The sequence below is a fragment of the Coccinella septempunctata genome, chromosome 1 (genome assembly GCF_907165205.1).
Source record: "Coccinella septempunctata chromosome 1, icCocSept1.1, whole genome shotgun sequence".
NCBI classification, from domain to species: domain Eukaryota; kingdom Metazoa; phylum Arthropoda; class Insecta; order Coleoptera; family Coccinellidae; genus Coccinella; species Coccinella septempunctata.
Window position 1 is genome coordinate 65,235,365 of NC_058189.1, and position 17,288 is coordinate 65,252,652.

The 17,288-nt window shown below is 37.9% G+C and overlaps 1 protein-coding gene across 3 annotated transcripts in view; it reads left to right on the top strand.

The window, feature by feature from the left end:
* Nucleotides 1-17,288, top strand: part of LOC123308947 (hemicentin-1) — a 325,793-nt gene that overhangs the window by 160,264 nt on the left and 148,241 nt on the right. The gene's annotated exons all lie outside the window — the stretch shown is intronic.

Below are 17,288 nucleotides of genomic sequence, written 5' to 3' on the forward strand. Positions count from 1 at the left end.
AGTGAGAAAACTGGAAGACGTAGGTGATATACACTGCGCAAAAAAATTAACGCACATTATGGAAATCTCAAATTTATTCTACAACTGAAGGTGTTCTCAATCATAATTATGGTTATCAGAATTATGCATGCATATGTTATCCACTTTCAACGGTTTTCTTCAATACAGATGTTTTTTCCCAGCAGGAATAAAAAAAGATGATATTATCAGATTTTGAATGTATTGGCTCCATTCTAAAATCAGTTGTTCTCGATCAATTCTAGTGATCAATAGTTTTTCTTTCGTTTGATTTTGTACACTTGATCGCTATGCAACGCGAAACACGCAATTTGACCCAAGAGGAATGTCCCAAGCGGTAGTTTTGCGAGAAGAAGGGTGGACATACACAAGAATTGCAGAAGGGTTTGGAGTTTCCCATACAAGTGTGTCCAGAATGTTGCAGCGATTCAGGGAGACAGATATGAATGTTCGAAGACCAGGACAGGGTAGACCACGAGTAACAACTGCCATTCAAGAACGTTACTTAAGAGTTTCTTCGTTGAGACAACGGTTTGCAACCGCTCGCCTCCTTCAAATTCAGCTTGAGCAAACTCATGAGGTGCAAATTAGCACTCAGACAATAAGAAATCACCTCAGAGAATATGATTTGAGACCTCGTGTCTCGGCAAGAGGCCCAGCTCTTACCCCAGCCCATCGAAGGGAGCGTTTGGATTTTGCGAGAGAGCATATCCATTGAGATTCTGCCTCTACCATTGTGATCGACGTTTCCTTGTATACAGACGTCCACATGAAAGATATGCTCAGTGCATATCTTCCTGAATGCTACTGGTTTCGGGGGAGGATCGATTATGGTATGGGGTGGAATATCTCTGATTGCTCGCACAGACCTAGTGGTCGTGGATAATGGAGCTATGAATGGTGATAAGTATATAAGGAACATTCTTGAAGAGCATGTAGTGCCATTTGCCCCATACATTGGTGAAAATTTCATTTTTATGGACGATAATGCCAGACGCCATCGTGCGCCCATCGTTCAGGAGTACCTTGAAGAGGTTGAAGTCTCTCGAATGGAATGGCCAGCAAGAAGTCCAGATCTCAATCCGATTGAGCAGGTTTGGGACAAACTCAATAGAAGGCTGAGAAGTTCAGAAAATCATCCAGCTACTCTTAATGACTTAGCAATCCAACTCGGAGAAATCTGGGAAGGATTAGATCAGAACATTTTAAGATCACTCATTTTGAGTATGAACAGTCGTTGCCGAGCTGTTATTAACGCAAGGGGTGGGAATACCAAGTATTAAATCACTTATCAGCATTTCAGTATTTTGAAAATTGTTCATTTCTCTTCTTTCACATAAGATTCGGTGAAATCCTGAATTTTTCTTCCACTTAATGTGTCTTGTTTCGTTCAAAACCTTCCCGAGAGAACATAAAAAATAAGTTATGAAGTCAATGTAGAGTTAACTTTCATTAAAATTGAGATTTTCAGAATGTGCGTTAATTTTTTTGCGCAGTGTTTCTTGTGTTCGAAAAACTTTATTTCGAAATTGATTTCATTTGATAAATGATTGAAAAATGAATTAGTATATCAACTAACATCCTCAAAAACCTATAAAAATTCTCTGCAACAAATAATAACGAAATCTGGGCGACAATGAACCAGAGACTTCCATACTAAAATGGAGAAGAGGTCCTCTTTCACGACTGACATCGGGATGAACGTTATCTCCATGTGAGTGGCATCAAGCCAGTAATAAAGAAACTTCCCAAAGTATCTGCTTTCCGCGGAAAACAGATATCTCTTTGTGGCAGTTCGTGACCCCCTTGTCTAACGGATGTGTTTGCCAGTATTGAATTCGTGATCCATGATAGGATTTCTAAGCCTCCATAAATCTGATATAGCGCCCCATCACGACGGTAAAATCGATGTAATGCGGTCGTCAACAAATGATAATTTATCGCTAAATATACACTAACAATGTTTGTCCTAATCTAGTATGCTTCGATATAATGTTGCATGTTGGTACAATCATGATTGAACATCTTGGACTGCCGTATGTTCTCATTAGTGGTGCGGGAGCTTTGTCAGGTTATGTATTTCTTGCTAATGAAGTTTAACTATTTGAACATCAGTGACGTTGTCCTACTTGATCGTTGTTACGAGAAGCCAGCCTCCACTGGTATTTGAGTTGCATTGCAATGATACTAGGCGACTTGATTTGACCATATACCTATTTACCCCCTATACAGGGTCAGTTTTTGACTCTTACAGATATTTTAATAGTAGATTCTTGAGTTCAGAAGAAACACTTTTTTCCCATACCATTACGTATCTACCATCAGAATACCAAAAATTCAAAGAATACAACTAGTAAAACTAAGTACCTATTCTTCATATTTCCTCGTGTAAAACGCCGTTTTAGAGTAATTTTTTATGTTCAAAAATAAAAAATATGTCTGAAATTACAAAAATTGGGTATTTTGGCCGAATACAACACTTTTGAAAGATCCACAGATTTGTAGTGTATTTCTTTTCATCAGGGCCAATTCGGAGAAAATGTTATAGGAAAAAAGTGTTTCTTTTGACCTCAGGAATCTACTGTTACAATAATCTGCTTCACAAGAGTTAGGGATATCGTATTCAATCGTAAGTATGTAATCTTCGAGAAAATCGCTGTAAGATCATTGAAAACTAAATAACGACTTGAATCGGTCCAATAAAAATCGGTATGAGACATTTCGTCAATCTGGTCGCCTTTTTTCTGAAGTTGGTTCTTTGCATAAGCTTCATGAATGTTCTTATTTTGAAATGAAGTCAGTTCATCAGCGGCTTCGATTTGAAACGAGTTTTCTGAAAACGCCAAGACGTAAATGAACAAACGCTGAGGTTAATAGGGCTATCGGAATGCTACAGGATGGCCTTACTCAGGTTGTTGTAGCGGAAAGGCTCCAAGTCAGCCAAAGTGTGATATCTCGACTTTGGAATAGGTTCAGGGAGGCAGGTTCCGTGTTGGAAAGACCAAGGCTTGGTGGGCGACGAAAAACAACACCTGCTTAGTATCGTTTCATCACCGTTTCGGCGAGAAGAAACCCTTAATCTACGTGTAGAATGCTACGGAATACTCTTCAAAATGCAGATGGGGTCCAAGTTTTCATCGAAACCATCAGACGACGTTTGGGAGAGGTGAATCTAGGTTCTAGACGTCCATTAATAGGAGCTCCATTAACACGTGACCATAAGCGTCAAAGACTGGAATAGGCAAGGCAACATATCAATTGGAACGATCAATGGCGTAGTGTCCTTTTCACTAATGAATCCAGATATGGACGATTTTCAGATTCTCGAAAAATAAGGGTATGGACAATCCCACGCATACCCCGTTATCGTCGCTCTGTCCAATAAGTCCATCCATTCTGAGGGGGTAGTGTTATGGTATGGGCCGGGATATGTTTCAACGGGCGCACAGATCTACACATTTGCCTTGGGAATATGACCGCCTTACACTATAGGGAGCAGGTCATTGACAATGTTGTGCCAAATTTTCACGCTGCTATTGGTGAAACTTTTCAATTTCTAGACGAAAACGCTAGACCGCACCCTGCAGCCATAGTTGAGAATGCTCGCGAGGAGCTTGGTATTCCACATTTACCAATACCTCCGCACTCACCAGATTTGAATTACATAGAAAATGCATGGGATATGCTCCAAAGAAGATTAGATAATCATCAACCTACCCCAGAATCTTTAAATGATCTGAGAGAGCTTCTGCCCCGTTTATGGAACCAAATTCCTCAAGAAATGTTCAACATCCTCGTGTGTAGTATGCAAAGCATACGTTATATTACTCGATTTTTCTTAACCATCCTGTGTACGCTGCAGACCTACAGGCAAAAGTTAATTTGCAACTTGAAATCATATTAATATGAATTTTCATCACAAAAATCTTATTTTAACTATATTTTTTTGCAATTTAAGTCAATATCCCTAACTCATGTGGAGCAGTTTATTTGTACGAGTCAAAGACTCAACCTGTATAGTTCAAGTACACCAGAAGGTTGGGTTAGAATTGTCATCAACGAATGTAATATCATAAGTTTGGTCGACTGCTCCGTATCAGCACCACATAATTTTCTACCTGTGGAAATGATTTTCTTCTTTCATTCGAAGGAATCTGCATAGATTGCTTGTAGGAAGTTATTAAGGCTGCTTCAAAGAGGTAGGTTGCTTTAGAAAGTTAAATCTCATTTGATCTGACCGTCGATCAAAGATTGTTGAAACTGTTCGAATTGATAAAGAATCTGTAGGTGGAATTATATGCTAAAATTTCAACAAGGCAATTTTTTAACTCTCTTCCTTCATTTGCTGCTAACTTCAATGTTAAATGTGGCCTTCAGCATGAGAAACCTATATGAAATAGGGTATTGTCTCCTTCAGATTGGATATCCCATAATAGATAGGAACAAGATCTGTTTCCAATAAAGTAGCAACTACTAGGACAGTGGGGACCTTATGTAGGATTAGGCATTCCAATATGCCATCCGAACCTTCAATGTAGGGTAGGAGCATCCAGAATTTCAGAAGGAGCATTACGACAAGGAATGCCAAAACCCATGGATCAAAGGATCACGATATGGAAATCCAACAATAACTCATGGGATCCTTTCTCACATAATACCGACTCACCGTAACCATTGTACCGTGAAGCCCGAACAAAGACTACCTAGTGGAGCAAATCCTCGAGTTTCAATTAACCGAGAGCAATCTCCGACGTTTTCAACCGTTTCGCGAAACTCAGGGCTCCTTATCAAGAAATCATAACTTTCGATGATTCATTCAGGCACCGGCGTCTAGCTACGTTCGTTCTGGGGACTAATTGGTAGGCGAGTCCCACGTACGACATATTGCGATGCTGAGACCCCGCGCGTTCAGCTTCATAGCGTTAATACCACGCTCAGCTAGGAACATTCTTCCTCATATATATGCAGAAGAATCTTCGCCCCGTCTCTGGAAGTTTTAATCATCCCGCCCATCGACAATATGTTCATTAGATATGAGGTCCTGATCCGTTATAATCTCGTATGCAAATTGGTGCGCAGTGTGCGCTGAACCAGTGGCGGCAGACGCTGAGTTCCTCTTCGGAAATGCTCTACGACTCACGTAGGCGCTCGAATGGATGTTACTTAGCTTGCATAGTATCACTAGAGAGTATTGAAGTTGCACCAAAGACATGCTTGTAAGAGCGAAGTTATAAATTCCATTTCATGCTCTTCTGATGAGCACATTATGTTTGGCAGCACTATATCGAATCAAATCCTCCATTCACAATTCAGATGTGGTTACGATTTCCTGGTGCAGAGAGTTATAATGCTCAGCAAGTCACTGATTGTCTTCAAAAGCAGTTTTTTCTACCCATTATCTTGAAAACTACAAAACTGGGGCAAATATTTATAATTTTCTGTATAAAATATCCACGATGGCTGAGATACAACCCCTAAAAGTTCGACAAAATTTCATTGAATTTCAAGTACGGGACTGTAGAAGGTGATTCTGGCATTGCAAAAACGAAACAAAACATAAACATATGACGACAATGAATGGTTCAGTACCAAGTTCATCGGATCAGATGCATCAGGTCACTTTTGAGAGAATCATAATTGTTGTATGGTGCAATTTAGGATGAAAAAAAAATGTAGAAAATCGAGGCAGTTTCTTGAAAGTGCTAATGTTAGTTGTGTTGAAAAAGTGCATTGATGTTTCCCCATTTCATCCCATTTTTACGACGATTGTTGAAATGTTCGAACAAGAAGATTGTAATACCCATTGTGAAAAAATTCGTAAATAATTTGGACGAATTTCTTTGGTGAGACTTTAAAGTATTATTTTATTTTTTACACTTGTGTCCTAAGTCTCTTCTGTCAGTTGGTATCGAAATGAGCCATTTCATAAAATCGTGTAAGTTACTAAAAAATAATGAGAACAATTCGGCAATCCTAAGTTTCTGTTTTCTACACCACATAAATATCGAACTTGCCAATATCCTAAACGAAACCACATGGTCGAATCAGGAGATTAATTTTTTCCCACTGCTTTGTGATAATTCAGGTAACAAACGCTCTAGGATCGTATTAGGATCTATTTCAGTAATCGTTTTCAATATTTTTTTCAACTCTGTCATTTTTAAAGTTTTGTGTCGGTGATTTTTGGTGAAACGCGTCATATTGACCAGTTCTACCTTCTGTTGAAAAAAATGCCTAGCCTTCAAATACACCTTGTATATGTGTCGGACCGGGGAATAGCTAATTCCTAGTTTCATATCTCCTATGCAATTATATCAACGCCAACGATTACTTGTAACTGGCTGGATTAGCACACATCAGAAGTAGGTACTAAAATCACAATCAATCACATCCTTTCAGTGTACAAAGGACAATTTCCTGAATTCCTACCTATCAGAAAAAAGTCCTCCTTCTACCGAAGTGAAAAATTGTGAAACCCACTCCAGTCTGATCTCTCATCAACGGATTATAACTCTCAACTAGTCGGAAAAAGGATAAACCGGATATTACTTACTGGCGTAGAATAAAAAAGCAGGGACAGATAAAAGAACAAGCCAATGTATACAATTTACAGTTGTTTCTGTTGTGATTCTTTTCATTATCATTCTGCCGTCAAACTTCTCAATTTTCATTCGGGCAACTTTATCAGGGACGCCATTGTCTTCAGATGCTTTCCAGGGATCCAAACTCCTGAACTTCTGTCTAATACGTTTAGGGTGCGCGCATTCCTACGTAATCCGAGCACGAAGGACCATAGCAATAAAAGCGGATAACTATCGTCTCGCTCGGTTGCAATTTATGCTTTCAATTTCACCCTTTGACGATAATTCTCAACACCGTTCAGGTTTATCTTGCGTCCGCCGGTCCCATATTGACTTGTTTGGTTGGTTTGCGAGGTCGTAAGCTAGATAGGTGCTGAATATTCGGATCGTATGGATTTTTTTGGGGGTATCTTCGGAATTTAGGTGCGATTTAATCCGATGCGGTCACTGGTGCTGATCTTCCTTATTTCAGAATCGTTTTTCTTCACATTAGCTCGAACCTCATCATATGCTGCATGATAGGAAATTTCACAATCGACATAAACGTAACTTTTACGTATACTCCATTCGCTTTTATTTTAGCAGTCGGTTGGCCATTGAAATTTGACACATTTCACTCTGTATAGTACGAAAATTTGGGGTTATGACGCTTGTCAAAACATTTTTGGGTTTTAAATTAACGCTATGTTGCCCGTTCTACGTAAAAGTTTCTGTTATAACGTATTTTATCACAATATCGAATTTCCGAAAATATGTGACGAACATAATTGAAGTTTATACAAACTGATTGAAGGCATATCAAATCCAGTTATTTGCATGGAAAATACAAGAGATCAGTATAATATCATAATATGCACTAGCTTGAGGAGAGTTAATGTTCGTTATCTTCTTTGGCTAAAGTTTGAATACGTTACATCAGATGTAGATTTCAGAAATATTAACCTGAAGATGAAATCCATATGTTGCAGTGGTTGGGAATGGGTATCTCCCGAAGGAATTAACAGATAATTATAAGAATGTTAAATTTTTCAACAAAAACCATCTTGCATCAATATAAGTAAAAGGAATTAAAGTAAATTTCAATCAAGATGAACTTCACCTTTGAACAAAAATTTCACACGAATAAACAATTGACAGGGCGCGTATTTGTGGTTGTTCATCTTAATACATTGATATAATAATAATAATTAGGTATTTATTGGTACCTTAAGACATTTACAATGTATAGGACAAGTCAAATGAAAAATAGAAAAATCAATTTTCGGGAACTTATTCTACGATGACATTAATCGAAAATCCTGTAGTAAACTTTTCGCATTAACTCACCCAAACGTAAAATTCTCAAATTCCACCACTTTCTTGGGTCTCCCAATAAAAGGAAATTCTTTGTCATCCTCTTCATTCACAATCTTTCTGATTGTGGAAATATCCAGCTGAAATATAAGTCGTTTAGATTCAGATGAAACATTATATAAATTCTCTTACATTGAATATGTTCGCTACCGTCTGACGTATTGTGGATTTTAGAATATCAGAGTATAACTATTTGAATGAGCGGACCTGAATTCCAAATAGCACTTCCTGAAACCCTGTCTCTTTTTTCAATCACTTTCGGCATTTTCGTAATAAAAATTGATATGAGTTTTGGCAACGGCGTTATGACATTAACGACATTTCATGAGTGCCAACCTTACTCCGTTCTAGTTACAAAAACTTGAGAAAATTATTTCATGTCCAACCGACTACAAGGGCTGTAACTTACAGAGCTGTTGACTTACACTGTCGAGGTACTTTGTGAACAAGTGAGCAGGAGCTTCCTTCTTTTTCCTGTAGGGTCTACACTTGTCAGTTTCTGATAAACCCATTGTCATCATATTTTTGAGGCAGCAATGTCCTGTTATAAAGCCAGTGAGGAGGAGTATCTTATTCTTACTGAGATCACGACGTTTATATATTATATTTGTTGAACAGCAGAAAAACTGTTCGTTACTCTCAAGGATTCCATTCTAGACATATCCTAAAAAAGGAAAAATTTCAAAGTCCCCAACGTTGAAACAGACGACTCAAACGAGACTTTAATGGGGAAAAAGTCGTTACAAGTCCGAAACTTTCCTTCAATTTCCTCCCAACCTACTTTTTTATAATATCTCGTAACTTTTCGGTCTCCCTCTGAATTCTGACGAACGATAATTAGACAAGACAAAAAATCCGTATACTACAAGCTTTCCGATCGATCTGCCCATAAAGGAGACGACGACGTGTTAAAGTCATCCCACGTCCTGTCGTTCAAAATTTGTTAGGCAAAAACTCGTCCGTGATCGACGTTGTGTGAAAATCATTACTGCAGATGATGTCTCGTTATCCCTAGGGAAAACGCCTACTTGTTGATGTTGCGGGTTCTATTATGGAAGCTCTGGGGAAAATGGCATATTTTATTTATCCGAACGTGTGCCGTATTTGAGTTCGCGGAGAAAGTCGAGGAGGAATCGTATATATTTCCCTGAAAAAATTTCAATCAAAGGCAGGATTTCGATCAGTCTTCAACTGGACAGTATAATCAACGATACCTAGGTTTTAAGGGACACCTAAGCACGTTTACGTGATAGTTCTACCAACCAAGGTACGATTTCGGTGTCACGAACATTTAGGGGACACTAAGCGTTGTTCCCTTAGCAAAGTACTTGTGAGGTCGTAGATCTACCTTTATTGGTATTGGCTTTATCTCATTCTGTTGGCTTTTTCGATTTTCGTTTGAAAACATCCAGAACTTCAAGAACAAATCAACTCTCCTGTAAGCACATCACGAGGATATATTGAAAAATTCTTAGCCTACTATAAAACCAAACAAAATTTCAATGTCAAAATATTTTATTACTCAACATATTCTCCTCTCAATACATTTATTACAGAGAACCTACAACGTCTCTAGACCTTTGAAAAAAAATGTTTCTTCTTGCTCTGCGGCTCTGCAAACCAGACCTCCACACCTTTTATTACTTTCTCGTTGGAAGAAAATTTACGACATTTAAAACTTTTTTTCAGTTGAGGAAAGAGATCATAGTCGGATGGAGCCAAATCTGGTGAATAAGAGGGGGGGTGTTCTAGTGATTTAAACCCTAAATCACGCATTTTTTGCATGGCAACAGGAGAATTGTGTGCAGGGGCGTTGTCCTGCAAAAGCAAAACACCTTTGGATAGCTTTCCGCGTCTTTTCTCTTTAATTTTTTCCTGTAGAGTAGTCAGTAATGTCGAATAGTATTCTCCGGTTATTGTTCTACCCTTATCCGAAAAATCAATCATGATTACTCCATGGAAATCCCAAAAAACTGAAGCAAGAACTTTTACAGCAGATTTTTGGAAACGAAACTTCTTAGGTCTTGGAGAACCAGAGTGTCGCCATTCCATCGATTGTTGCTTTGCTTCTGGATCGTAGAAATGTACCCATGTCTCATCCATAGTAATAATTCGGTTTAAGAAGTCTACATCGTTTTCAAATCGAGCACAGATCGAACGCGATGCTTCTACCCTTGCACGCTTTTGGTCAACATACAAACATTTGGGGATCCATTTTGCAACAATTTTTCTCATGTCCAAATTGTCGTGAACTATATGAAGAAAGCGTTCGTATGAAATATTCAGTGGTTCAGATATCCGTTTTACCCGAATTCGACTGTCTGATAAAATCATGTCATAAACTGCATCGATATTTTCGGGGACTGACATAGAAACTGGCCTTCCCGATCGGTCATCATCTTCAATCATAGACATATAGACATGGACTGTGCCTTCCCTTTATATCTATGCATGAAATACGACCAAAAAAAGTGACAGAGATAAACGCACGTCCGGCATGCAGTTGTCTTCTTCTAGAATTTTGATTGGTCCCCACTCACCTCTATGTGAACAAAAAAGAGACAGGTAAATGCCCGACGATCATATCTCTCCTTCTATAAAAAAGATATTTTCATGCTGACATTGCTCAGTCCATGTCTCTATGTCTATGTCTTCAATGGAAATTTACCTCTTTTGAAGCTTGCACTCCAATATTTCGCGGTCGCATACGAAGGATATTGATCTCCAAGGTTATTAAGCATAACTTCTTGAATCTGCTTACCTCTTAACCCTTTTAAATACAGGTACTTGATGATGGCTCGATACTCCAATTTTTCGATTTTCACAATTTCGGTGGACATCTTCTTTCTTTTAATTTATTGCATAACTCTGGTTCACTTTTTCGACCTCAAACTTCACACTGAAACTTCTAATGAGTTATTGTTCGTTGCTATGGTAACGCAATATTTTTTTATGCCTAGTACTGGTCTAGGCTAACTAGATATCAATACATCCTCGTACCTTATCTTCAGCAGCGCCAAAATGAAACAAGTCCGACTCATCCCTTGCGAAAACTCGCTGTTATCCTTCTGACTTCGGAGCCCATTCTCGTGGAAATGCAGATGTTTAAATCTGCCCCTAGCTTAGTTAAAAAGGGCTCCAGGAGCTTTGGGTGAAAAGAAGGTCCTTTCGATGAGAGTTAAATGAGGACGTCCTCCATTCCCAATTGTTTTTTTTTTGTGGCGAGACTTCGGGAACGTATCCCGTCATAACAACGCGGTTTCTAGACGCATGCCTCCGTTTTAACCGCGTTGTTTGGTTTATGCCTTCCACGACCGCGATGTTTATCTGCCCTTATTAGGATCTTTAATGAGATTGGAGACGAGATTGGTGTTTTCGCTCAAACAGATTCTCGTGGAAACGTTTCATGTTTTGGTGAGACTTGGTATCTTGCGGTAGATTCTTTTATGATAGTATATATACTTCAGTGAAAAAACGCAATCGAAAAATTATGAGATTTTTATGAGATCGAAATAAGGAACCTTGAACCCTCTTGAAGAAACTGAAAGATGAAGGTAAAAGAGATTATAGTTCAGTTTAATAATTGAAGGACCCAATGATTTTATTTGTTGATTTGTACGTCACGCCAAAGTTTCTCAAATTACTCAAATTCAAGTATGCCATCGCATAATTAAAACAAGAAATTTTGTTCTGACCCAAAAGCTTTGACCTTGATAGATTATCCCTTTGGCAAACAAGTAAAAGTCAATCAGTTATTGATGCCCTAATACAAAATTCGAATATTCCTTGTTGAATACTTGATCGGAGAATCAACGCTTGATTTTCAATCTCTAATTCAGTCATGAGCATTCAGAATATCATTCTTGCATCAAATAATGATCTTCATACATTCATTCAATGATTCTCAATTTCTACTTCTTCGATATATTCAAAAATGAAAGTGTTTCAGTGATTTCGTTTCAGCAATAGAGTGACTGTCAAATCGTTGTTCGGACAATCGAAGTTTCATGAAACCCGCAGTTAGTGTTCGTTTCTGATTCTTCATTAGTGAAAACCAAAAATACTTAAATTACTCTGATTCTTTCAATAATATGACATATCTCGTTTCACATTAATGCTGATGCGTGAACACTTGGTCTCACTTATCCTACTACTACTAGCTGTCGAAAAATGTCGTTCATACTTTATGCAAAAAAAATCAATATTGAAATATGTATATGCTCTACATGCTCGAAAATAGGGTGCATGAATTATGTATGAATTGAGTTGTTTGTTGTCGTTTTTCCCTTCCTCGTCGATATACAATATTATATTCACGATGTGACAGAAAAATTGTAGACAAATCTGCATATCAATTTCACATCGAATAAAATTCGGAATTTCAGAAGCCAGAAGATTCTCGACCAAGGAATACAGGGTTTCCTTAAAAAAATTGTAAGGGAACTAGGGAGATTATTCCTCGATGAAAATAAGCAGGGGTAGTTTCTATGAATTTTTTTCGAAATCGACCTCTCTTCCAAGATACAGCATCTGGATGGCGATGAAATAAGAACATAATTATTATGTTCGTCACATATTTTCGAAGTGATTCGATATTGGGATAAATTACTTAGACTTTTACGTAGAACGGACAACATTGCACGGATTTGAAACCCAAAAATTTTCGACAAGCGTCATAACTCCACATTTTCATACTATACAGAGTGGAATGTGACAAATTTCCATGGCCAACCGAGTGCTAAAATAAAAGTTAATGGAGTATAGTCAGAGTAACAGAATAATATCTATACCCCATTCAAATTTATTTTAGCAGTCGGTTGGCCGTGAAATAATTTTCACAAGTTTTTGTAACTAGAATCGCGTACGGCTGGCACTCATGAAATGTCGTTAATGTCATAACGCCGTTGCCACAACTAATATCAATTTTTATTACGAAAATGCCGAAAGTGATTGAAAAAAAGAGATAGGGTTTCAGGAAGTGCTATTTAGAATACAGGTCTGTTCATTCCTGATATTTTAAAATCCACAATACATCAGACGGTAGCGAAAACATTCAATGTAAAAAAATTCATATATATTTCATCTGAATCTAAACGACTTATATTTCAGCTGAATATTTCCACAACCAGAAAGATTGTGAATGAAGAGGATGACAAAGAATTTCCTTGTATTGGGAGACCCAAAAAAGTGGTGGCATTTGAGTATTTTATATTTGAGTGAATTAATGCGAAAAGTTTACTACAGGATTTTCGATTAATGTCATCGTAGAATAAGTTCCCGAAAATTGATTTTTCTATTTTTCATTTGACTTGTCCTATACATTGTAAATGTCTTGGTACCAATAAATACCTAATTATTATTATTATATCAATGTATTAAGATGAACAGCCACAAATACGCGCCAGTTGTCCTGTTAATTGTTTATTCATGTGAAATATTTGTTCAAACGTGAAGTTCATCTTGACTAGAAACTTCTTTTATTTCCTTTTACTTTATTGATGCAAGATGATTTTTATTGAATAATTTAACATTCTTGTACTTGTAATTATCTGTCAATTCCTTCGAGAGATGCTCATTCCCAACCACTGCATCAAATACATTTTATATTCGGGTCAATATTTTTGAAATCTACAACTGATGTAACGTATTCAAACTTTAGCCAAAGAAGCTAACGAACATTAACTCTCCTCAAGCTAGTGCATATTATGATATTATACTGATCTCTTGTATTTTCCATGCAAATAACTTGATTTGGTATGCCTTCAATCAGTTTGGATAAACTTCAATAATGTTCGACAGATATTGTCCGAAGATATTCGACATTGTGATAAAATACGTAATAACATAAAGTTTTACGTAGAACGGGCAACATAGCGTTGATTTAAAACCCAAAAATGTTTTGACAAGCTTCATAACCCCACATTTTCGTACTATACAGAGTGAAATGTGTCAGATTTCTATGCCCAACCGACTGCTAAAATAAAAGTGAATGCAGTATACACAGAGTGGAATGTGTCGAATTTCCATGGCCAACCGACTGATAAAATAAAAGTGAATGGAGTATAGTCAGAGTAACAGAATAATATCTACATATACTTGAAGGAGATGATTTCGCTTGAAATTCCGAACATAATTCAGACAGTTTTCCAAAGAAATGTCCAGGCTATGGAAAGATGTCCCAGATACGATCACGAGAGCCCATAACTCATCCCCGGCTTATCGATCTTCGAGGAGGTGCTGCTTAGCCGGAAAAGACGGGGCCCCATTCATATTTGAACAGGTAGTAAAAAGAGATTGTCGGAGAACTAATCTGGTCGTTCGGAAAAGATGCCTTCTGCCGACGACGTAGATATCCCCGTTTTTAGCGCTTTCTTCTCCCGTTCGCACTTTGTCAGCCTCGCCGATAAATCAACGTTGCGCTAATATCGGGCCCTAAAAAGCGAACCCGGGGAAATATACCGCCATATATCTCGAAAATATTACGATAGAGATATATATTTAAAATAGACTGCCGCCGAAAGTGCCCCATAATTCACGAATTTGCAATAATGAGAAGGAGGATCGTCCCAAACTCGATATATATGAATTGCAATTACTTTTCTCGATGAAACGTGAGGTGTTTCCTCTGCTCGGCTGCTGCTAAATGGGTAATTTCGCCCGACCGTAAATCGCTACTATCAGCTGCTTTACGACGTTTCGTGAAAAACGAGCTGCGACGTATCAATTCACGACATAATGAACAAGCTGCAAAATTTGCATATCTCATTTCACTTTTCTTTTTGATGGTAAGTGCTATATTGGTTCGTTATTTTCGGTGATCATTGTTTTCTCCTTTCAACAATCTCAAAATAAAAGAAGAGACTAATTGGAGAGCCCTTGGCTACCTCGGAACGGAAATATGAACGTGAAACCAATGCGAATTGGACTGGACTGACTAATGGACGCCGCCTGCATCATCGTGATACCTCGTGTGGTTTTTCAGAAAAATAGGTTTCATGAGTAAAATGGTCCAATCGTCAGAATAATGTCGTCGTTTTTTGGTCAATTCAATCAATTTTCTGTTCGCATCTATGAGCAACTCGACAGATCGAAGTTGATTGATCGCACCATATACTGGGTGTCTGTAAACAAATGAGAAGGACTTAGGGAGATGATTTCTTGATGAAAATAATTATTGACGTTTATACAAACTTATTGAAGGCATACCAAATCTAGGTATTTGCATGGAAGATACAAGAGATCAGTTTTTGAATATATAATATAATATATAGTTCTTGGTCATCCTCTTCATTCACAATCTTCCTGATTGTGGAATCATTCAGCTGAAATATAAGTCGTTTAGATTCAGATGAAACATTATATAAATTCACTTACATTGAATATGTTCACTACCGTTTGTCTGATATACTGTAGATGCATACCACCCGCCGATAAGAATATCAACTATCAACAAGTGTTACGATCTGAATTGAACTAGCCAATTTGCCATCGTCAAGGCCCCAAATGGAGTACGCTCCATCGAAAAAAAGTAGATGCTGACCATGGTTTCGGTCTCATTTCACCTCATCAGAGCAACATAGCATTTTTCTCCGATGGAGAACGTTTGGAATTGATGGAACCATATTCAATATTGGCACGCGCTACTGGCTACTATACATTTACCCAGAGGGCCACCCAATATGAAACGGTGTCCGATTCAATCTCCTCCAGATAGAAACCAAGACGAAAACAATAGCATATGTCCCATATTTTCTCTAATTCAGTACGCCGATTCGCTTTGCGAACAACAGACGTGTGACGAACACGTGACGAACGTGTGGGAACACGTTCAGATCACGGCAGAAATGATGCCAGCGGTACAATAATAATAGAATGATCACGCCTAAACAGGGAGGCAATGAATACAACTATATTATCCTTATTATTGTATTAATTTCCTCCCTGGTTAGGCGTGCTCATTCTATTATTCTTGTCTTATCTATTTTTCAATCACTTTCGGCATTTTTGTAATATCAATTTATATAAGTTCTGGTAATGGCGTTATGACATTAACGACATTATTTCATGAGTGCCAACCTTACTCCGTTCTGGTTACAAAAACTTGAGAATATTTTTCATAGCCAACCGAGTGCTAAAATAAAAGTGAAGTATATGGTGTAATCCCTGATTCGATTTTGTTTTACGTCTTGTCGGGATATGGGATCAGTTTCGTTTTTCCCACTGTGGATACTCTTCAGAAATTGACATTTTATTGTCAATTGATTTGAATTATTTGAATACATTCCTAAAAAGAGTGTAAAACTTTCATTCCTTCAACATGACGTTCAGTTTTTTTTGTGGATAACCAGAAACGTCAACTTCAGAATTCGGTGTAGTTATATCTATCCCCTTTGTTGTTGTTGTTGTGAATTGAGGTAAAACCAAATCTTAAATGAACTGACGGGACGGATACAGCCAACAGTTTCATAGCAAGTTCAGCAATATTTATCCCAAGGCCCACATGTACTGAATATACGTAATGTGAAACAATGTAAAACCCATTAATATTCTGACAGACGTCAAAAATTCCCCCAACTCCGATTTTCCGAACCAATTGTGCTCGAATCTTCGCTTCAAATAATGATTCTTGACGTTGCCATTTTTTTTATAACTCGATCAAAACAGAATTATTGCTCGCGACCTCAGCACATCGGGGCCCTGATTGAAATTCGACATGATGGAAATTAAATCAGCGCTAAATTTCCTGCTGAAAGATTGCTTCGACCTCGCAACAAAAACGCGCCAACAACGCATCGGCGCTCACACACACACACACAAATACACACACAATCCATCACGCGTAGGTATAGACAGACGCATCACCCGTTATTGGCTCGAAAAGCGGGGTTAGGGGGGTTGTTCGTTATACGGCGGACGTGGCTCTACCCCCTCGTTTTCATCTGGATGACGGAAGTTCGGAATTGGCCGTTCCGTTATGTTTTTCAACGTTATGTATCTTTTTGACCGATTGATTCCGGCGAAAATCGATAGGGGATGAGATAACAAGGGATGATTTGTCTAGTTTCATTCGTATAGGTCTAATTTAAAAGGCAGAATAGGGAATACTCCTTCTGACGAAAATTATGTATTTTTTATGAAATATCTTTGAAACGTCACATTTTGAAATAACCATTACAACCGTTTCCCAAAAAAATTATTTTAAGTACTTAAAAATGGAAAATAAAAATGGGTATTCATTCATTCAGTTTTGTGAGAATTGCACAAGCTGGCAACATCGACTGAAATATGCCTTGATAATAAAGGACAACAAATGCATTATCTTGATGAGATAGATGG